Source organism: Puntigrus tetrazona, chromosome 19 (genome assembly GCF_018831695.1).
Source record: "Puntigrus tetrazona isolate hp1 chromosome 19, ASM1883169v1, whole genome shotgun sequence".
Taxonomy (NCBI): Eukaryota; Metazoa; Chordata; class Actinopteri; order Cypriniformes; family Cyprinidae; genus Puntigrus; species Puntigrus tetrazona.
Genome location: NC_056717.1, coordinates 9007545 through 9031251, shown reverse-complemented (window position 1 = coordinate 9031251; position 23707 = coordinate 9007545). Strand labels below are relative to the sequence as shown.

The following is a 23707-nucleotide window of genomic DNA, read 5'->3' as shown; positions in this document are numbered from 1 at the left end:
GGTATTCATTCAAAAAAGACACAAGCCAGCTGGCGGCGAGCCCAGACTACACTGCTAAAGAAAGACAGAGAGAGAGAGAGAGAGAGAGAGAGAGAGAGAGAGCGAAAGAATGAAAGGGAGACAGGGTGAGGGAGGAGATCGGGGAGAGAGGGAGGGATATACAGAAAGACAGAGGAGGGAGATGGGAGTACGAGGGAAATCGAGAGAGGGAGGAGGGTCGTAAAGAGAGAGAGAGAGACGGAGATTAAACCAGAGAGCGATGAAGAGATGGAGTGCCGTTTCTACAACTACAGGCACTTTTGTGTCCCTGGGTGTTTGATTGTTTTTAATACTGGGAGGTTTTTGTTAAGTGAAGATCACATTAAAAGTGTCAAAGAAAACTATTATGTAGCTATAGTATTGTTCTTTATGGCTGAATTCATCCCAAAAAATGATTACACTAATAACTATTAGAAATGTACCACAATCTGAAGAAATATGAACATTTCGGCTGTGTTTTTTGATCATTAATACAGTATTATATATAGCATTATTGCAGTTCACAACAGCCGTTTTCTAATTGAAAATATTTTAAAATGGAATATATTTCTATGGTGCAAAGTAGAATCTTCAGTGTCACATGATTAAGAAAATGTTAAGTCTAATATGCTGATTTGGTGCTCAGAAAACATTTCTTCTTGTTAATGTCATGATCATCCATGTACTAAACATTATGCATAATTTCTAATTATCATTCAAGACATTAACAAATGTGTGTGATTTAAACTGTTAGGATATAAACAATAATATACTAATATGCTACTACTACTACTACTACTACTACTACTATACTATAAAATTAGCATTAGCAAGACAAAAAAAACTGCACAAATCACTCAAATATAATTTCCTACCATTCATTTTTGTCACAGAATGATGTCAAACACAATACATTTTTACTTATTTCAAATGAAATAAGCCAGCGAAAAGAGTCAAAAGGGCTTTGTATCTGAAGAAATACAGTAGGCCTATAGACAAACTACTAAAAATGCCCTCTCCCTTATACATGCACTCGCAAAGAGCCCTAATGATCTGAGCAGAAGAGCACACACAAACACATACCCACACACACGTCCATGAGAGTCAGGATTAGAAGCTCATTTCAGGTGAGCTCACTGAAAGCAGAAGGACATTGTGATGCTAATCCTGTACAACAACATCTCATCTAATCGGAGGCCTCTGAATCTCTAGGTATTTAAAACTCAAGTGGCACATAAACTACTAGTGAGAACCTATGCTATACAGTTCGGTGAATTCATCAGCAGGTGGTGCTAGAGACAACAACGTCTCAAATTCGTAGCTGAAGGCTAGAGAGTTTGTTTAGCTGACCTAGTTAGCTATGCAGTTTTGATAAATATATATTCTGCTCAGTGGTGGTGAGTATGGTGCAGGGAGATTGGACAACAGAAATGTCTCCCACAAAAAAAGGGTTATTACAGTTAATAAGGTAACACTTCAGTGTAGGGAGCAATTCTCACTATTAACTAGTTTCTTATTAGCATGCCTGCTATCAACATATTGGCTGTTTATTAGCACATTTTGCATGACCATATTCAATATCTCACATACATTATATATATATATATATATATATATATATATATATATATATATATATATATATATATATATATATTTATTTAAAAAATATATAAGAAACTTAAGTTTAATTTTGTTTACTCTACACTAAAAATGAAATCTCAACCAAAGTACAGCTTAGCTAATATTCTCTAATCCCGTGAAGAGGCCTAGTTGAAACCAGACGACTTTTTCTAAAATGTGCAAAATGACTGTAGTGGAAATCCTGCAGACAGCTGTGGAATAAATTTCAATTCAGTAAAATGGGTTTAAAATGTGTGTAAGGAAGTACAACCTCTGCTAGGCCTTTTTCACAAGAGAAACGCCAGCTGAGGAAGTTCAACCTGCTGACACAATTCTGCTCGGCTGTCGTGCGTTCATCTGTAACTGTCTGGGTTGGTTCAGTTACCAAAACAGACATCAGCAGGCTATAATTGACAGTCCAGACTGCAGAGAGGACTTCTGGTGCCCCCTGCCCAGCCTCCAGGACCTGTACCCTTACACTGAATAAGAGGGCAGGTAAAAACATCACAGACTGACTCACCCTGGCTACAACCTGCTTGAACTGTTGCCGTCTGGCCAGTGACTCAGAACACCAGACACTAGAACATGCAGGCCTAGGAACAGCTTCTTCTTCCCACAGACCAGCTCCCAAGACCCCCCCACCGCATCTTCCGCTGTTATATGCATGTATGAAGAGTTATACAGATAAAAAAAAATCATGTTTTTAGTACACTATCGTTTTTGGGTTTTACTGTGTTAGTCATCTGCTTTTTCATTTTTGTGTTATTTTTTAACCTAGTCAAAATAGCTTAACAACAACGTGAATGCAATTTAAAAAACATTTGAGAACTGTTAAAAATGAGTTTTCTGTTTCTGCAAATGAAGAATATTCTCTCTCTCTCTCTATATATATATATATACATACATACACACACTCTCTCTCTCTCTATATATATATATATACACTCTCTATATATATCTATATCTAAATACGGCATACAGGTGTAGAATGAAAATACAAAAAAGCGTGTGCTGAACTTTGTGAATGAGGCTTTCTGCGTGCACAGGCTCCATGTGGGCCTGCCGATGAGTCAATTTAACGCCCGGCTGAACGCGTCCCTATGGGCCGTGTTATGGAAAGTATGAGGCAGTCAGAGGTTGTCAGTGCTTTGAGCTCAGGGTTTGGTCATTAATGCGAGTCAATCTGAAGTGCAGCTCATGACGGGCACGCAAGGAGTTCCCTTGTTAGGTGAGGGAGCGCGTGCTGTTTACAGAACCGCAGTCAACAAAACTAGCGGCACGGGAAGGTTTGTCTGTTGCTGTGGTAACGAATTAGCTACGCTCTCCATTTCTGGGCCTTTAGGGTAATTCAATTAGTTTTTGTGTGTTTACTCTGAAGCACATGCAGTCACCTGAGAGATCGATAAATGGATGGGGAGAAGAGAGAAACAAAGAGATGCAGACCGAGATTATGACAACAGACAGAAGCAGAAAAGATAAAAGAAACGGTGACGATTTCAAACAGAAACGGCAGATTAAAATCTCTCGCTCTGGAAATCTGCATCTGCTAACTACCTGATAACAAAATATTCCCTTAATTCATTCTTCACAGGAGATGAATCTGCTCTCGACAGCAGAGAACATCATCTTCTTCTCTCCGCAGAGTGCAGTCATTAAATAAGAGAAAGACTTGACAGTATAAAGATATCAGATTCCTATTTGCATTCAGAAGAGCTTTAATGCCTCTCGGGATGCTTTCGTACGAGTCCTGAACTGTGTTAAATGGCAGCATTATTTAAAGAAAGACTCTCAAACTGAAATGTTTAGCAAATGACAACCAATCATAAACTAAGCAGTGCCTGTCTTGTTAATTATACATGAGCTTCGTACAGAGGTACTCGCTTCCAGTTTTTTTTTCCCAGTTTTGGCATCTGAGGAAAGTAAATTAGAACATGAGTGCTGAAAAACACCATACTGGACCGAAACCGAACGAAAAGGTACTGCTAATAAGACAACCAGAGCATGAAATACTTGTCCATGAAATGAAAAAGATAACCCCAGTTCAGTACAAAGTTCAGTGTGAGATGTCGAAACCTGGACTAAAGCTGCGTTCATGCCATTCCTGAATTATTATAATTATGAGATGGCAATTGATTCTACTCAAAGCTCTTCAAATACCCAGAAATTATTTGTTTCTATGGAAATGCCCATAATACCACAGCGTCTATGCTAGGCTTGACTGTGGATGACAGCAAAACTTCATCACCAATAATATAATATAATATAGTTTGGGGTCAGTAAGATTTTTGAAGAAACATTTACTAATGAAAAAACTAATGACTAAATTCATTTAAAATACATAAGTCAAATAAACTGTGTTCATTTAAACTTTCTGTTCCTCTATTTATGCTCATCAGAATTGGTAACAGTGTTAATAATTATTACAGAATATTTAAACGTTTTATTATTTCACAATTTTGCTGTTTTTGCTCCGTTTCTGCAGACTTTGTAAACGGTGTTTTTGTCATTTTAAATGCTTTACTATTTTACAATTTTACTGTTTTGCTGTGTTTACGAAAGTGTACATATAATCGAACAAAATACTGTTCAGTGAGATTTTTACTAATTAAAATGTATTAAACAATTTCAAATACTTATGTCAAATAAATGACGTTCATTTCAAATTTCTATTTGTCTAATTGTTTTCATCAACACTGATAAACAAAAGTGTTCATAAGTTTTTGTCATTTTAAATGCTTTATTATTTTGTTTTTATAGCTGTGTTTACGAAAATGTACATATAATATATTTAATATAATATACTTTAATCCTATAGCGTACTTTTAATAACTTCAGGTGTAAAAAGCTTGATGAAGGCAACTGAGTTTGCATCCCAGGGTGCATCTGGTCTTGCAATCATCCGACCTAATGACTCTAACATAGTGGATGCCCAGACTATCACAGGCACATCTATTTTAAACTGCGTCTTTTATTATATTTCTTGGAAAGCTGAGTTAAAATCATATCCAAGTGCAATTAACAGCCCTGATTTATACTTGACACATGCTGCTAATCACAGTATGTATAAATAAACATGAAAAAAATATCACTTTGCACAGCAATATGCGCACGCATGTATGAAACGTATAGCTACGGTCTTCTATAAATAGCTCTGTTTATCTAACGCATTCATCTATGCTATAGGTGTCACTCCCGGGGTTTGCAGAAGAAGTACTTCTTTCTGTGTCTCTCCAATGGTGGAGCGATTGAAGAAGCGCTCAGATGAAAGTTCAGATGAAAGCTCAGCGCCATTCAGTGGAATGCAACCACCCTCTCACGGCCAGATGTGGCCTTTTTTTTTATGCACGCTGAATGGTTTCGGGGGCCGATATGCGTTTTGAGACCTGAATAGCAGCGAGTCTTTGATGGCACCTGCACGAGAGAGAATGGATGTGACTCCCTCCGACTGTCTGCAGTTCAGCTGTGGCTTCCCTCTCGCTGCTGCCGTCGCTGTGAAGCGAGGGATCAACTCCAGAGACGTGTCGCCAAGGAGACACATGAAAGGCTCCATACATACGCATTACGCACTTGTGTGCACCCACGCATACATACGTGCATCAAAGAGGTCTCCTGCACAACAAGCGGCAGCACTGACACCACATACAGTACATTGCTTTCGAAGGCATAGTTTAATAAAAAAAAAAGAGAATAAAAAATTGCATTCTGACATTCGCACTCTTGTTGTTCAAAACGAGAGAACTGAACAGAACGGAATATACTTGGCTTTTTACATGAACGCTACAAGGTTTGGAATATTCTGCATTTAATCATTTATTTATTTTAGTTTCTGAAATGTTACTGTTGTTATGGTACAACTAATAAAATAATAAAGAAAGTGATATTGTGAAATTTTAAAATAACAATAGGTTAGTTTAATATATTTTAAAATATAATTTATTTCTGTGAAGCAAATCTGAATTTTCAGCATCATTACTTCCATCTTCAGTGATACATGATCCTTCAGAAATGATGCCGATTTGCTGCTCAATTATTAATAATGGTTCTTACTGAGATCACTTAACCTTTTTTAGTGGAAGCCATGGCTTTTTTTAGGATTTTTGATGAATTAAATGTTCAAAAGCACAGTATTTATTTGAAGTAAAAATCTTTTTTGACATCATAAATGCATTTATACGCATATACTCACTTTTTATTATTCATGGCAAAACAAAAGTATTCATTTTCTTTTCTTTTTGTTTATTTTCTCTTTTTTTTTTTAACCTTACCTAATTTTACCAGATTTTTTGTAATGTTTAATGGTAGTGTAACATGGTTTCCATGGTTTCCAATAATAACAATGTCTCAAATCGGCGTGATTTCTGAAGGATCATGTGACACTGAAGACTGGAGTAATGATGCAAAAAAATCCAACTTTGCATCACAGGAATACATTTTTTTTAAAACATATTAAAATAAAAAACAGTTATTTCAAATTAAAACAACATTCGACTTTTTTTTACTGCATTTTGAACTAAATGAATACAGCCTAAGTGAGCCTAAGGGCTTCATTCCAAACATTTGTCCAGTAGTATAATGAAAGCATATGTCGATGTGTTAAACAAAAATACAACATAACGGTATCGCAAATGAATTGACAATAGTTTTATGCTACTTTTAGTATCTCAGTCCCCAGGTGAACTGTTCCTTTAATCCAGTATCTCCATCTCTCCATCACTTCTGTAATCATGCGGAACATTCTCCCTTGCTTGTATCACCGTCATCTGCCTCTAAGCACTAACAACCCAACAATGACTCATTAGCTGGGTGAATAGACAGATTGGCACAGAGAGAGCAGTGCCACAGTCATACCCAGCATGCCCAGCAGCACTACAGAGTGGAGCATTAACCCCATACTGAGCCCTGAGGAGAGAGGAATGACTGCAGATTAACTTTATGTGCTTTTTTACCCAAAGCGCCTGCAGCAGAATGCAATGGTCGAACGCTGAGCTCACACCAGTCAGAAAAGCAGCAGTCAGCTCTTAGTCTGAGTGTGAATTGCGCTCTATTAAATGGAGAATGCCTTTTCATCTGCAATTCAGCGGCTGAATTTGAATGGCAGCGGCGAAACTGAATTTAAGGAAGTAATGTCGCAATCATGAAATTCTAATAAATTCACGCAGCGTTGTTTTTAATAATACGTTTTTGTATTTGAACTGTACAAATTTCCCACATCAAACACATAATATGGGACATTCCCGACAACATTAAATTACAGCAGCACACCTGTTTCAACATTAGCAATAAGAAGAAATGAGCTTTAGCATATTAGATTGATTTCTGAAAAATCATGTGATGCTAAAGGCTGAAGTAATGCTAATGGAAATTACATTTTAAAATATACTAAAATATAAAAAGGTTATTTTGAACTGAAATACTATTTTACAATAGTATTATTCTTTACTGTACTGCAAAAAGCTATAAAAATAAATGAATTAATTATACTTTATAACAATGAATATTTAAATGTCTACAGCTGCATTTATTTCTAAAATATATTTACATATTTAAATTTTAATTTAATTTGACAAAAATATTTATATTAAATTACACAAAAACGTGAGAAAAAAAAATCACGGAACATTTGACTATAATTTGTCAAAATATATCATGCATTTAATCATGATTTTCATAAAGTAGTACATTTAAATGACAGAATTTTATTTTAAATAAATTCTCTGTATGTTGCCCAACCTTTTAGTGTTTTATGTACTGTACCTGAATACTCTGTCCACCACAGAGAGGCCTAATTCTCTCTTTTTCTGATAAGTGTAATATCGTGGGAGGCAAAAAGAGAGAGAGAGAGAGAGAGAGAGAGAGAGAGAGAGAGAGGGGAAAGAAGACAGAGCTGGAATGAAACCGTAGATGATCAGAAACTCAGTCCTGGCTCCGTTCATTCTCTCTCAGAGCCAAGTCTGAGGGTGTAACTATAAATGAAAGTGAGGGAGGTCTAAGAGGCCGACCCAGTCACTGAACAAAAATACTCACATACGATTACCTAGCTTAACGACTACAAACCAGAAATTAATACTGTGTTTATATAAAGCTAATTACAATTACTATAAACTAACCCCCACCCAGTGCCATTAATGGAGCTCGACGTTTTGATTTGTGGGTGAAAGTGATAAAAAAAAGACTTTATTATTCATTTATTTAAAAATATGTATAATTTTATAAAATAAATATATACGCCAACAAATATAAAAGGTAAAATGATAAATATTTATGTAGAAAATAACTAATTAATGAATAAAGGGAGGTTTAGAAACACACGGAGTAGTAGATTAATAAGGACCATGCAGTAGCACTCCTATATAAAATTGCAACGGGCTGCTAGATGTTTGCATGACATCTATCATGACGGTATAAACGGAGGTGATATTGCTATGCTGCTTTGTGCCTGAACTAATACTAGCACTGAATGACCTCTAAATCTGAGTCATAGAAATGAATAGCTCTCGTCTCTCCTCAGAGACAGCTCCACACAGACACAGCTTCAATTGCGATTAAATAAGTGCAGATTAGATGCACATAATTACAGACGTGTGCTGGAGTCTGTTTACGAGCTGAAAACCATTTCACGTGTTTGTTTTGTCCTTAGCTCACACGGTCGACGGTGCCTCTGTGTCCTGTCCGCTGTCCTTCTCACCTTCCCCTCCATTCACAAGCCACCCTAAATCCGCCACTATGTGGAGTGTGTATCAGTGTGTGTGTGTGTGTGTGACGGATTACGCTGAGGCAAAGCACTGCTAAGCCCCTCTATTACTCGATAATCCCACAGGAGTGTGTACACACGCTCTCGCAGAACACAGAACACACTGACGGACTGACAAATAGAGACACACTCTTGTGATAAATGAGAGGCAGAACAACACACACACACACACACACACACACACACACTCACTCAAAACACAGAGTGGGAAACTTGAATTGGTCACAAACTAGAACAAACAAAATACACTCTGTTACATAATCACAATCATTTTATTTATATTTATCTATTTTAGATTTATAACACACACACACACACACACACACACACACACACACACACACACACACAAACACACATATATATACAAAAAAAATTCAGTCCATTTTTTTTTTTGATAAATTGTTAGCTATTATTGTACTTTCTGAATATTAAAACAGCTAAATTTATGGCTATTCTTAGGTGTATCAGGTTTCTTTTAATATATTTTATATTCAGAATACACACACTCACATATATATGCAGAAATAAATTTAAAAAAAAAAACACGATTTGTTATTAATGAATAATGGTTATTTATTTTTTCCTTTTTTATACTTTTTTTTTTCAGATAAATTGTTAGATATTATGGTTTTATATTGTGTATTATGGTTTATATATTATAAATAGTTAGATAATATATTCTGAATACTAAAAAACAGCTACATTTATGGCTATTATTAGGTGTATTAAGTTCCTCACTAGGAATTACGAGCAGGATACAAATTTAGGAATAAACGTTAATCATAAAATATATATTTTTAGAATAAAATGGAAATGAAAAATTGTTAATTAGACTTAAAATGTTCTTATTAAAAAGCACAGCTTTAGGTAAGCATATAAGCTCCTATTAATTTATAAAATTACTAAATACCATTTTAGTAACAAAAAATTGTAATGTGTTAAAAATTATTAAATTAGCCATTTAAATTGTAAAATAACTAAATAATTAAAAAAAGTTACAAATACAAATGAGTGGTCTCAGACTGTCAAAAACAGTATATAACGTATATAATAATAATAATAATAATAATAATAATAAATCGTATTTAACCAGACAATTTAAAAAACAGTATGTCCATGAACTGGAAATTTACACACTGCTGCCTGCTTCAGTGGACATCTATCCACGTCCTTTAGCACAAAAGACCACCATAAATCTACCAGCATGTCACACGCAGCCACACAGCGACACAAACCTCAGAGCTACAGGCCATTATCACGACCATACTGCTGTGAAGACCGCCCCCTGCATACAAACTTACAGCGGCATCACGCAGAACCTGCAAGGACGGGACATAAAAGTGGACCTCCAGTGAACACACGCACAATCTGCACCAAAGCACAGCGTGAGGCCCCGTTCAAAGCTATTCACACACTGTGAGAGCAGGCCCGCAGGACTCAGGATGGAGGCTTTTTGAATTGAGGCAAAATGGGACGACGTGCAATTGTGTTTGGTGTGGCCTTGTTTGGCTCTGCCGTGGCTCAGTGGTGCCGGCCAAACTAAGACAGACTGAAGGGTTGCTTTGAGGACACTGCTGTGATCCATAACAATACTCACGTCTGCCCACACAGCACAGATTGGCGAATGTCCTGTACACAGTAGGTCTGGGACACAAAAATGTATTGGAAATGCTAAGATGTGTCATGCTAATGTATTAATGTCACTACGTTACGTAACATAACAGATTGAACCCAAGTGACATATGAAAATGAATGAGGTTAAAACCATACTTTTGAGTCATTTCTGTGTGTGTGTGTGTGTGTGTGTGTGTGTGTGTGTATATATATATATATATATATATATACACACACACACACACACACACACACACACACACATTTTCAACTAAAAGATGTTTTTTTTAAATCAGCATTTTTGTCCTTTTAGTAAATAAACTATTTACTAAAACTATAAATAGACTATTATTAGCTACATTCTGCAGCACTGAAGTGATTAAATGGTTACTGTAAATGAAATTCGACCTTTTGTCATTGTACGGACTGAACTTATGTTTCAGGACAATTTCACAGTGCATAGCGACAAACAGGCTGTCAGGAAAATGCTGTGTTGGTGTTTGTTGCTACTTAGCATTTGGGAAGAAAATAAAACCCAAAAGAGTCATAAAAATTATTATAGTTATTTTAGCAAAAAAAAAAAAAAAAAGAAAAAAAAAATTGCTTGTGATTAAGGTATTTTTCTTTAAACTGAATGCCTCTTACAGTAGTTTAACATTTTTGTAATATTTTTCATTCATTTTTCAATAAAAACATACATTTTTAAATACTGCTTATGTTTGTTTCTACATATAGCCTGGTAATCAAATGTAATATTTCAAACTGTATGAATTAACATTTAATAATTAACAGTTAATATACTATAAACAAAGACTTTTAACAACAGCATGTTTAAAAAATTAATGTGAACCTGAAAAAAATGTTATCATGCAAAACAAAACAAATGATTAAAATAAAAGAAAAGAAAAAAAAACAAAACAGAGGTATGGCTAAAATACATCTGGTATTTCACTGTACTATGTTTTTTTTTTTGGTACCGCATTAAAAATAATGATAAATAAATAAATAAAATCCAGTAAAATCACAGGAGGCACATCATTGGTCAGGTCTAAATCGCAGCATGTTGTGATGATATCCTGCTAGCGCTCTCTTTAGCGGCCCTGTGATCATTCATTCATGACAAATTAAACATTTAGATAACGCCAAGGTAATAAATAGAGGGTGAGAAATGAGTGTGACAGGCCAGCTCCCCACACAGACCACCTCCACCGAAAACAGCACGAAACCCGAGAGCATGAGAATCACGCGACCTGCTGCAAACGAGAAACTACAGGGATAGATACAGCAGCAATAAACATCCCCTGACGGTGCTTTAACTCTATGTTTGAGAGGAACAAATAAACACAAGTTCATAAAAACCATTTCATGGTTTTCCGTAAGCACCACCAAAGTCATTTTACACTGTATTTTGACCTTTTCTGTTGCTTAAACATGCTCTGCGATGTGGGTTGCAAAGCAGGATATTGATGATTAATTACTGTGAGTAATCAGGAGGACAAAACTCCAGCAAATGTCAACACATAAACTCAATGCATCGAGGACGGCTGGAGGCTTACAGCAGAAACACTTCTCAGAACATTACTTCACACCGATTGCTCGGCTCTCCTTCTCCTTGACCCTGCTTTCAAAGGACGAGATACGAAAAATAACCTCTATCAACCTGCATGCTGAAAAAGTCATCCGCGTTCGTCGTGTAATTCACGTAAAACGACACGAGGTGTGACTTACGAGTCTTCAGCGCCGAGCTCTTTACCTCTGACCTCAGCGCTCGTGCACAGCGGCGCGGGGTCAGAGGGTCGCCTTTCACACACGCCACCAAATCCCTGGCCTGCCGGAGCTTGTTTGGAGGTATAATATAACATATAATTGGTTTCCAAGAACGAGTCAGAAATCATCCGGGCTGGTAACATGTAACTAAAGAGTTTGAAGATAACATCAGCAATTATGTCTAGCGTGATGGAATGTTAATACCTGTAAAAACTATTTGTGAAGCACTAAATTCACACTGTTCGCAACCGATGTCTGGATTTTCGGCAGTAACGGTCTGACCTCCTGACCCAGCGTGTCAGACATAAGACCTCTGCCACCTGAGAATAAGAAAACAGTTGTTTGGTTTCAGACGCAGCTTAAATATACTACTTCGGTGATTAGAAAAGCAAAAGCAAACACGTGTGCTCCTAAGTCCCTAAAAGCCATTCAGTGTAACAGGTTGTTTGGATAAAGAGTAAACTTGTCGATGTGTGTGTATGAGGAATGAATGTATTATTAGGGCGAGCGCTAGTGCGTTGTTGAGAATAGTAAGACTAAAGTTAGTTTACTCAACAGTCATATTCATAAAAAGACTCGGGCAGTTATTTCCAACCATGTAAGGACAGCTCCTTGGATAGGTAATAACTAATTAAAATAATAAATAAAAAGTAACCGTCAAAACTACAAACAGTACCTTTAAGAGAGAAATAAGGAATCACGAGGTTGCAATACAAAAATATTAAAATAACATTTATATTTATTTACATTAGTGCTGTCAAATGATTCATTATGATTCATTCAAAATCTAAGTTTTTTTACATAATGTATTTGTGTATAGTGTATATTTATTATGTATATATAAATACACACACAGGCGTGTATATATTTAAGAAAAATATATGTTGAATATATTTCTAAATAATAAAAATTATATAAATATACATAAACTCATGCAAATATTTTCTAAATATATACATGCATGTGCGTGTATAATAAATATACTAGGCAAGCGCACATATATTATGTAAACTACGCGATTAATCATGATCAATCATTTGACAGCACTAATTAACCTTTATCGCAATAAATTGGTGTTTTTAAAGGTTTAGGATTTACTTTAAGTTAGTTGACAGTCAAAATAGTGTAACTGTAAAAATAGAGGGAATGAGTATCTAATATGGGTAATACAAATAAAACTGACAACTGATAACTCATATGGTAATTGATGGTATATTGCATATCGCTAATTTAATATTAGAAATAAAATACGACAACATCCTTAAACTCAAAACACATTAAAAAAAAAAGTGGTAAAGCGAATGTGAAATAAATGTTTTTAGGCTGGATGATTCAGCTGCTATGAATCTTTATGGATTTAGATGATTTCTGCAAACAATGAAAGAAAATATGGACAAGGTAGCAAGATGGAGTATATCACAGATCCTGACAAACACGTGCAGCAGATGCAGCTCAGTCTGATTCACATGGCAGCTGATAAAAATGAACAAGCATAAAAAAACATCCCCTAAACCAGTTTGAAGTACAGAATATGACCTTGACTAAATGAACCACGCCAGCAAAACACACTCTGCAGTCAAAAAGAATTAAGGATATTTCGTGGTATAAGCCATTTAGAAAACTGCCACACCACCATATTACGTAAAACAGTCGATCACTATTGCAACATTCCTTAATTTTAAATCGCCCGATCCCTGCTGATTCCCGCCCCTAGGTCAAAGGTCAAATACATTTGGAATCGATTTCTGGGGGATCAACATCACAGCACGTCGGAGAGCTGAGTGTTTATTGCTCTGACCTTCTTTCGATGTTCCAGAACCTTTGGCTTCCTAGCGGCTCCGGCGAATGAGGGGCCAGAGCGCTCAGAGACGCTGCTTTATGACAGCGGTGAATGTGCTTCGTGTTATTCTGAAGCTGCCATTCAAATCCGTTCAATAGCAGAAGATGGGAAATGGAAGAATGACACGAGTCTGCGTGTGAACGTTAGAAATTAAAAGGAGAAAAGTGCGCGGACAGGTGCGAATGGGTGCGTCTGTGTGAACGCTCGGATTCCAAGGTGCTTTGGTGTTTATGCTAGTAATTTATTTATTCTCCCTCTTTCTAGAAAGCACTCCGCTGAGATCACGGTGTGAAAGGACACAGTTTTAAGTGCTGAGGGGGAGAGGGACTCAGGCACAATGGAATGCCACTGCTACTCCTGCCAAGAACACTTTTCCCATGCGCCCGGGAGCCAAGACTTCCCCCAACTGCCAAGAATAGCACTGCTGTCCTCGCACACTCACCAAAATCTCACACACACACACACACACACACACACACACACACACACACACACACACACACACTAGGCAAACACAAGGCTGGGTTCTGCAGCACCAGAACTTCAAAAGAGTCATGTGTGCAAGACACACTCCTGACAAAAAATGACTTGAATTATATTCTTAAAGGTTCTTTATTGGCATTGGTGGTTCAATGAAGACCCTTTAACACCAGGAACTTTTCCAAAGGACAAAGCGTTCTTCATTTTCAAATAGCAGTGTTCTTACACTATTTATTTATTTATTTATTTTCTGTTCACTGAAAGATTTTTTGGAGAACCAAGACTTGTTTTTCTGTGGCATATGGATCCTCATTAGTGGCCCTGGACCACAAAACCAGTTATAAGTAGCATGGGTATATTTGTAGTAATAGCAAACAATACACTATATATACTTTATTTTTTATGCCAAAAATCATCAGGATACTAAGTAAAGTTTCATGAAGATATTTAAACTTCTAACTGTAAATATATATAAAAAAATTGCTAAGAACTTCGTTTGGACAACTTAAAAGGTGATTTAGATTTTTGTTTATCCTAACAAAGCGTACACCAATGGAAACCAAACATCGGCTTTCAGATGATGTATAAATGCCAGTTTCGATAATTTGACCCATATGGCTGGTTTTGTGGACCAGGGTCACATGTGGAACCGATACTTTAAGAGTTCATGGATACGAAGAACATAGACGTCTAGCTTAAAATGACATTTTACTGAATATTCATTTATTCACCCTCCTAAATTGCATGACTGACCTTCTAGTGTGAAACATAAAAGAATATATTTAGAGAAAAATTTCAAAGAAAGTCAATTGGGTCCAAAGAGAAGAAATACATACAGGTTTGCAATGACATTAAGATCAGTAAATCATGACAGCATCGACTATGCCTTTAATGTTTTCATAAGCACATCGTGCTTTGATCTCGCAGATCCTCCAGATTTTTATAATGACATAACACTATCTAAATGGACTCTGATGCATTCCAATGCACTCACAACTTCAATTTGTCATCCATTTAGGCTCTTCTTTTTTTTTTTTAAAGAGGCTTTTGAGAACTAACAGGAAAAACACATCACCGAACCCCACCTTTGCCATATTAACACTTAACAGAAGATTAGGACATTCAGAACGCATTAGGAAGCACAGTAGCACAAGTGTGATGAATTGCTATGCTTCACTACTCGCGCTAAGAGTCCAGTGACCTTTAACTGGAGGAGAGCTTTTACTCTAAAAGCCCATGATTGGTTAGAGGAGCTACTGGGATAGTAGAGCTGTCAGAAATGAAAAACAGAGTGAGTGAGACCTAGAGGAAAAACAGACAGGAAAGAGAGCATGAGCTCATGAAGTACTCATTTTGATATGTCTCCATTAATTACCCTCAAAATGAGCTCATATCAAGCCTTTCACAGACCTACCCGCAAGCTAGAGCTGTCTGTGTGACAATTTGTCTCTTGTTCCCCGAGTTTTTGAGTCACGCTCTGATATATTGGCTAGGCTAATTAATCGCTTCATATTTGGCCAATTTGAGATTATAACGGCAAGTATTGCTGATACATTTTGGTAATTGCCCTTGGGTCAGTTTCAATATCCACCATCAGCCATGTTAACGATTAATAGGCTAATTTAACACATCTTTTTAGAAATTCTATTATAAGCACATCGGTTCGAGTGAAAAAAACCAAACTGAAAAAATGAATTTGTATCTTTTAACTTTTTTAAGATTTTGTAAAACCTGATGACCCTAGAATTGTATCCAGACGATCTTTCTCCATAGACGGTCCCTCCACTTTTTAAACTCAAAATAATAACAAATGTAAAATTTATAAATAATATATATTTAAAATAATGACAATTCGATGTGTATTTTTAAATAATGTATTAATATATACTTTTAGCAGATACATGCATTTCATATTTACATTTTCTCTCCATTTTTCCAAAACAAAACAATAAAAAAATAATAATTAAAATTCTACATTTATTTGATAAATAATGCATTAATATATAATGTCTGGATTTTACATTTACATTTTTCTTTAATCTTTCAATAATTATAATACTTTAAGTAAAATGAAATATTTTAAAGTAATCTATCTATCTATAGCACTATTATTTTAAAATAAAAATAACCAATCTTAAAAATATAAATCTTTGCGCCATAATGTATATTACACCAGCAGGGGGCACTTTAACGATTTATTCACAAATAAGAAAAAAAAAAGACTTTCATGCACATAAATGCACTTAATGTAATGCACTTAAACTAGAGTATACTATGCATACACTCTCGAGAATATGAGGCTGTTCACATACACACATATCTCTCAAGAACACGTGTATTACTTGCTAATAAGACTCTTAACCGCCGCGTACGAACCCGCTGCACATGCACGCGACAGTGTGCGAGCATGCTACAGTAAACCTGCATGTTACAGTACGCCTGCGACCGACCGTGCTTCAAGCATGAATCATTAAAGCAGTGTTGTCCCAAGTGACTTGCGTTAGCTAGCTTTTTCCTGGAGGTGTTTTACGTGAAAGCGCTGCTTTCAGCCCCAGCTGTGTTGTTTGGTAAACAGCCCTGTTGCTAGGCAGACCTGTATTATTGCTCCACCAATCAGGGCCTGATTTGACGGGTGAGTAGGACAGAGCTTAAGCAAGAGTTATTTTTACAATTGCGCTCCAGATAATGCCTCGACTGGAGTAGTAAAATGTAGAATTAAAGGTCACTGCTATCAAAAGGCGTACGTGCATATGTGTGTGTGAGTGTGTGTGTGTGTCATACCTCATTCAGTTGCCTCCAGTGTTTCAGTGAGTGTTGCGGCCCATTGAAGTCGTTACAATCCCAACGCGACTTATAGTTTCAGCGCAGGCCTCCAGCACAGCCTGTGGACACACACACACACACACACACAAACACACATATATTACTCTATAATCCAGAGCCAGGAGCCAGCACGGTCACAAACAGGACACCTTCCTACCCTTGAATTCCCGTCCTGTCCCGAGCCCGTGAACTAAGCACCGAGCGAACATGATCCACACACAGATGCACTCAGGTGCATTTACTCTAATAGTCACACTCATACTACGGCGACTCTGTCATCTTGCAGCTCCACTCCCTTCAGACGCTCACAACACAGAACGGACCGCTATGGAAACCGAGTAACAAGACAACACAAAGGCGGAGGTGTGGGTGTACAGTGAGTGTGCTCTTTAAATAAAGATGGTCCTTATTAGCTGCTCTCAGATCAGCGCTGAGCGTGCGGCACGCACCGTGGCTGCTGCTAGACTTTGTTTGGTTTCTTTCAGTAACCACCTGCGGTATTCCACGAGGCATAAAGCGGGAATGACATCACATCCCTCAACTCCCAGAAGCGCAGATCTTAGATCAGTATTCAGGAGTAGGACTCCGCCGCACAGATTGCAGATTGCAGCAAGGAAGCCGTGTATCATTTATCTCTGGGGCATTACGTGAGAAATAAACTGTTGCCTTCAGAGGATTAGATAGCAGCAATCTATTTCCAAATGACATGCCCTCTGCTTATGTAGCATTTGTGTTGCAACTAGGGATGTGCAAAAATATTTTTAAAAGTTGACTAGTCAACTAATCTTTTGGAACTGGAAGCCCTGTATAAAAAAAGGCTGATTTCAGGTTCACCTCAGCCTTTCTTAGCAATCACAAACATCTAGAAGGTGCTGGATTTTTTTTGCTTTTCAAAATTAAGTTTAAGATAAAAAGTAAAAGTAAAAAATAATATATCATAATGTATTGCCAGATAATTTATAGTAAATTTGATCATATATATATTTTTATTTATTTCAAATTCAAAATTTTCTCTATGCTTTTTGCCACACTATAACATTATATTATATATAATATAATTATTTAATTAAATATTGCTTATAAAAAGTAATTTATGAGATATTTTACAATACATATGCATTTAAAACTTAAGACTTGTCTAAAAATGAAAAAATGTGCTAATATAAATTTGAAATGCTAAAAAACATATATAAAATTACTTAAAATAAACAAAATGTATTTAATACATAATTTATACTATAGATAACACTTTAGAATAGGTAAGTCTTGTTAACTATTAATTACAACTTTTCCCTCAATATATTCTTTATTTACTGCTTATTAATAATGCTATTCTATAGCAGAATCCTAGCACCAAAGAAGCAGGTTTTATGGCTTAAGTTGTGATGCTAATGAGGAAGAGGAGAGGTCATGGTTATACGTCAATGTCATTTCAGGCTTTCTTTGCGGTGATTAACAAGTATACACTTCTGCCATATCGTCCAATTCTGCAGATTAATTATCCTCTGTACTGCTTTGGCAACATTGTATTTTGGCAGACATGCTGATAAAGCATCATTGATGAGAGAGATAGAGCGAGAGAGCGAGCGAGGGAGAAAGAAAGAGAGAGAGAGAGAGAGAGAGAGACCAGACAGATGGTCGCAGCGGGTGGGTGCAGTAAAACTTGTGACAACAGCCATTAGTGCTACAGGAGTCTGAGACTGAGGACAGATAGTGGGATGTGTGAACATGTGAACGAGGGAGAGAACGAGTGAGAAACCTAAACGCAACAGTGGAGAAAACCAAGACATAAGTGTTATAGACAGTCAACACAACATTATATGTAGACACACAGACTATCCTCTGGTATCAAAACATGAGAAGCTCGGAATAACATGCATCATACGTGATCTTATTGTAGATGATTCATTAGTGTATGTTAATTTAGAAAGAAAAAACCACACTATAATAATACTCGGTTTTAACTGACTACATGTACTTACTAAAATCTTAGAGTTAGGATTAGGATTTTGCTTCTAGGGTTACTTGGATGAAAATATGCATAATTAATTTTTATTATAACAGTAAGTACATGTGATGTGTAACAAGGACACCTTTAAATAGTGTTACCTAATACTCAAACACTTACGGTGTTCTGCAGGGTTCCATTTTGGGTCCTCTTCTTTTTGCATTAAGCTTCAGCTAGGTTATATTACTCAGAGACATAGCTATCATTTCTTATTCTTATTAGTTTCTTATTCTTTGTTATATGATTTATTGCGTTTTTTAAAGACCCCTTTGATCATGTAGTCAATTTCAGCTTCTTGTCTCAAAGTTAAAGATAATCAGGTTTCTGTGGAATAGTCTTCTTCTGTATTTTACCTGCACCTTCTACTTCTGTACTCAAATCCTCTTGGAAGACCCATTTCTCTTCTTTGTGTTTTAATTCTTCCTGAGAGTGTACATTTTCTCATGTTTTAATACTGTCTGGTTTTAATCTTGTTGTATATTTTCTGTACAGCACTTTGGTTTCAACATCTGTTATTTTTAAATGCGATTTATAAATCAATAAACTAAACTACTCAAACATACCATGTTCAGTAGATAGTACACATCAATGGTACTGTAATGTATAATTCACTGTGCACATATGCTATTAATTAAATGTGTCCCACACACAATTTAAAACATTAGCCTAAATTGCACATATTTTCAGAACTCTTTTGTAATGTCTTTTATTTTCCTAGATAGGCTATCAAATCTGAAATTATTTAGATAACGTGCTTAATTTCCCAGAATGTGTTGCATGCAATACTACAATGCAATGTATTTTATTGATCTTCCATTTCCAGTATGACGAACAATCCAGAAGTAAAAATGTTCATTGCTGCACAACAGAAATGGTGGAAAATATAAATGCTTCTGAATGCCGTTTGAATTCATCTTTCTGTTTTATATAACAGTTGCACAACAACATATCCTAATTATTCAAGAAAACTGTGAGTGAACAAAACTGTATAATTAACATCGTATATTTTCTGACTGGCTGTGTGTGCGTGGCATCACACATTTTCACTTAAAGGATGGACAGACAACTATTTGCTGGAATCTAGTCAAGTTTTGCAGGTAACTGTGAGTGTTGAAGTGGAATTACCCGGTTGTAGTTCTAGTACTCACTAAAACCGGCTGATTTAAAAAGGATCCAGAAACCGGTTGCTTGTCAAATGCACTAAAATTAAACATTCTGTACGGCAGATTCTGCAGCTTAAATATCCTACCTCAAAATGTCTCTATTCCACAACTCAGAAGAGCTCGAGAGCGCTGCTACGAGCACAGCGTGAATGATCAATCTAACCCAGAGTCATGAGGAGATCTGCATTACTACAGTGAGAAAATTATTACACCGGGTGCTGTTCATCAATAGGTAACCAAGCATGATACTAATTCCAATGAATCTATTTTGAGTTTCCAGAAATCAGAGGTTAAAGCTAAATCCTGTGGCTGCATGGTGATACCAGATCCATTGAGCCGTTTTAACATGAAAAATAACACCTTCAAACACTATTACTGTCACTTTAATGCGTTTTTCCCCTTTCATGTGTCACATGTTTGCGGATGTAGGCACAAGTCGTAAACAGCAACGGGGTAATTCTGCAAGCTCAGTATTTTTATGAGACACAGCTCACACTGCCAGCATCATTTAAACATTTCCCTGAATGTCACTTCCCTCAAAGTTACTATCAGCCCTTGCTCTAGGAGTTGGTGTTGGGTAAACAAGACTGCCAGGTCGGTGTTTAAGGTGACATGTATGTGTAGAATGACAAAAATGCTTGATCTACTACTGCTGCAACTGTCAACCAAACTTTGACTTGTTTGGTTTGACTGAACACGAGTAATTTCTACATTACCACATTACCAGTGTGTATTGTGCCATACTGTACTTCTAAGAAATGACATACTACTAGCTTTGTACAATGTGTTTCAGAGGTGACATATTGCCTGACAGAAACCTAAAACAAAAAGACCAGATATAGATATAGGAAGTGACACTAAGCAGGATTTTTTTGTTTGTTTTCAATTCCACATTTTTTTGCCACCAGCAGAAATGAAATGAAGTTGCTATCTCTTCTGCTATTAATCACCAGATCATTGTCAGAATCAGAAAAGAATCGGATCGCATCAGCGTCGAATGCAGACCTGCAGAACCTTTTACTAACGATGAACATTTCAGCAAGAAACTATTATATTAAACTTCACTAAGCAACTCATGTTGCAACGTCTCTGCTACAGAAATTAATAAAATCTGAAATCACGTGGCTTGTTGAAGATAAGTGATCAGACTGATGAAGGTTAAGATTTTCACCCCCTGAACTAGGGGTGGAAATATGTAGAATTATATATATATATATATATATATATATATATATATATATATATATATATATATATATATATATATATATATACACACACATCACTATATTATTTTTGCTTTAAATAAGGACTTTATGATATCCACATTTAGTTTTCTTTACTGCTGATTACACTTCAATGGCTTAAAACCTCTCTTTTTTAAACCACAATGCTGAAAAAAAGCATATAAATGATATGTGTTTATGACAAAGTAGCACAGCAGCATCATGTAAACGTGTAACCGTGATAGTGCAACTATTGCATTTTTACTGCTTAATCGTGTCTATATGATATCAACCAATTAGCCACATCAAGTCACCACACAAAACAACCCATCAACCAAATTAATAAACCCATCAGAGCACCTCAGCAGCTGCACAGCATCACCCTGGCAACCATCCAGAACACCCCAACAACGACATCACAATGCATTAATGGATCAGAACCCTTAAAAACTACTAAGCGACCAACAAAAACACCCTAGCACTACATCTGTGAATTTCGCCCTTCAGAAAACGTAGTTATTTATACCTGCAGTTTAAAGGAGTTGAAAATGAAACCGTCTTGGCATCACATTCATCACGTAAAGGTTCAGCTCTTATTTTAATTCTGCATCATCCTCAGCCTCTAAAGCCCTGATCGTATCCCCTTATCGTCACATGGGAAATTTCACATCAGATTGAAGGAGAGTGATTAATTCAGACATATCTTAGATATCGAATATTGCCAGCAATACAACATACTCAGGCAAGCAAGCACACATGAACAAGATCCCAGTTCCCTGTACCTGTTTATGGTTCCTAAAACAAGTTTGTATTCTTGTGCAAGTCTGCTCCACAAAGTCCATGTTAGAGTAGAGTAGTGTGTGTGTGTGTGTGTTACACAACACAGTGTGTCGTGTAAGGTTCCCATGAGCAGATATAGGACAAGCAGTAAGCCAATACCATCCTTGTAGCGGAGCTCGGTTAGCAGGAAAAGAGACAACATAGGAAGAGAGGGAGAGTGCAGAACAGAGAGGATTATGGGAGTGACCCATCAGGAATATTCAGGAAAGTTTAGGGTGTACAGCTCTTAAAATCCCTCCTTACCTTCCTATAAATGGACGGACCTGATTGAGGCACATCTGTGTTAATAGGGAGCAAAACTGACTTTCCCACAGCTACCAATAGTGGGTGTATTGAGAAACTGTCATATGTCACATTTTGGTGAAATACTGCCCATGTAAAATAAACAAAGTAAAAACTTAAAGTTTTAATACATTTTTGATTCAGATATAAATGAGTCACGACAGATGACTCACAGTATAAGCAGATTGGAAAGACTGACTGATGCAAGTAGTGCAAATATTTGAACAGACTGAAAGATAATTCCTTATTCACTATGCATTCAAAATGCATGGGCTACATTACTGATTAATTTTATGAAGGTATTCACCTTTTTGAAGCTTGAGAGCTCAAGTTCTCATTCATTTTTTTTTTTTATGTTTTTGAAGTCATTTATGCTCACCAAGGCTGTTTTTATTTGATTAAAAAACATTTATTCCATTTTATTACAATAGATGTTTTATTTTTAATTGATTTTAAATAAGTTTTAAATCATTTTTTTAGTTTAATTTTTTTTTTATTATTATTAAATGGTGGCAAAGCTCCCCAGAAATCCTTCTACAATGCTGACATTTTTTTCATCTTTGATGAATAAAAAAGTCCTTTAATGTCTCTTTTGTCATTATGGTCAATAGAATGCATCGCTGCTGTATAGGTTTTTTTCCTACTGACCCCAGACTTTTGAAGAGTAATGTATAGTTACATGATATAAATGAAACCAGAACTGTTTTCTAAATTTCTCTGTTCAGCTAAAGAAAGAAAGCCAGATGGGTGAAATGCACCACAAGGGAGAGTAACTGATCTGGGATAAGATCATTCAGAACCTAAGATAAACTATTTCTATAAACCCGTGCTTTCGTTCTGAAATGAAACGAACAGACCTAATCAGACCTATTTGATAACACAAAGGCTTTTTATGTCAAATCAAGCCATTTACGCTCAAACATAACGATGCATGAATGCCTCATACCGCTGTCACAAGGTGCACCATATGCTTTGCACACAAAGTAATCATGGTGCTCTTCTTCTACAGACGGAAGTGGCATGGCAGACACCAGCTCTCTTTTCTCACCGGACAGAGAGGAAACAAGATGGAGTGCCTCAAAGGAATTCAGCAGCAGGTGTGTGTGTGTGTGTGTGTGTGTGTGTGTGAGTGTGTGAGGTTGAAAGCTTTCCTTCTTTCAGCGTGCGTGCGCACACACACACACACACACACACACACACACACACACACACACACACACACACACACACACACACAGAGACAGAGCAGCCCAGTGAGCATGCTCAGTC

The 23707-nt window shown here is 36.5% G+C and overlaps 1 protein-coding gene across 4 annotated transcripts in view; it reads right to left on the bottom strand.

The window, feature by feature from the left end:
- Positions 1-23707, bottom strand: part of atxn1a (ataxin 1a) — an 86280-nt gene that overhangs the window by 14794 nt on the left and 47779 nt on the right. The window contains exons 1-2 of one of the 4 annotated variants that reach the window (XM_043218391.1): positions 20177-20328; positions 16878-16978 (exon numbers count right to left, since the gene is read on the bottom strand). The exons of 1 other annotated variant lie outside the window; for it this stretch is intronic. The gene's annotated coding sequence lies outside the window, so the exon portion shown is untranslated. Of the gene's footprint in view, positions 1-16877; positions 16979-17076; positions 17194-20176; positions 20329-23707 lie in introns of those variants that run through there. 2 more of the 4 variants (XM_043218392.1, XM_043218389.1) reach the window with 2 other exon arrangements.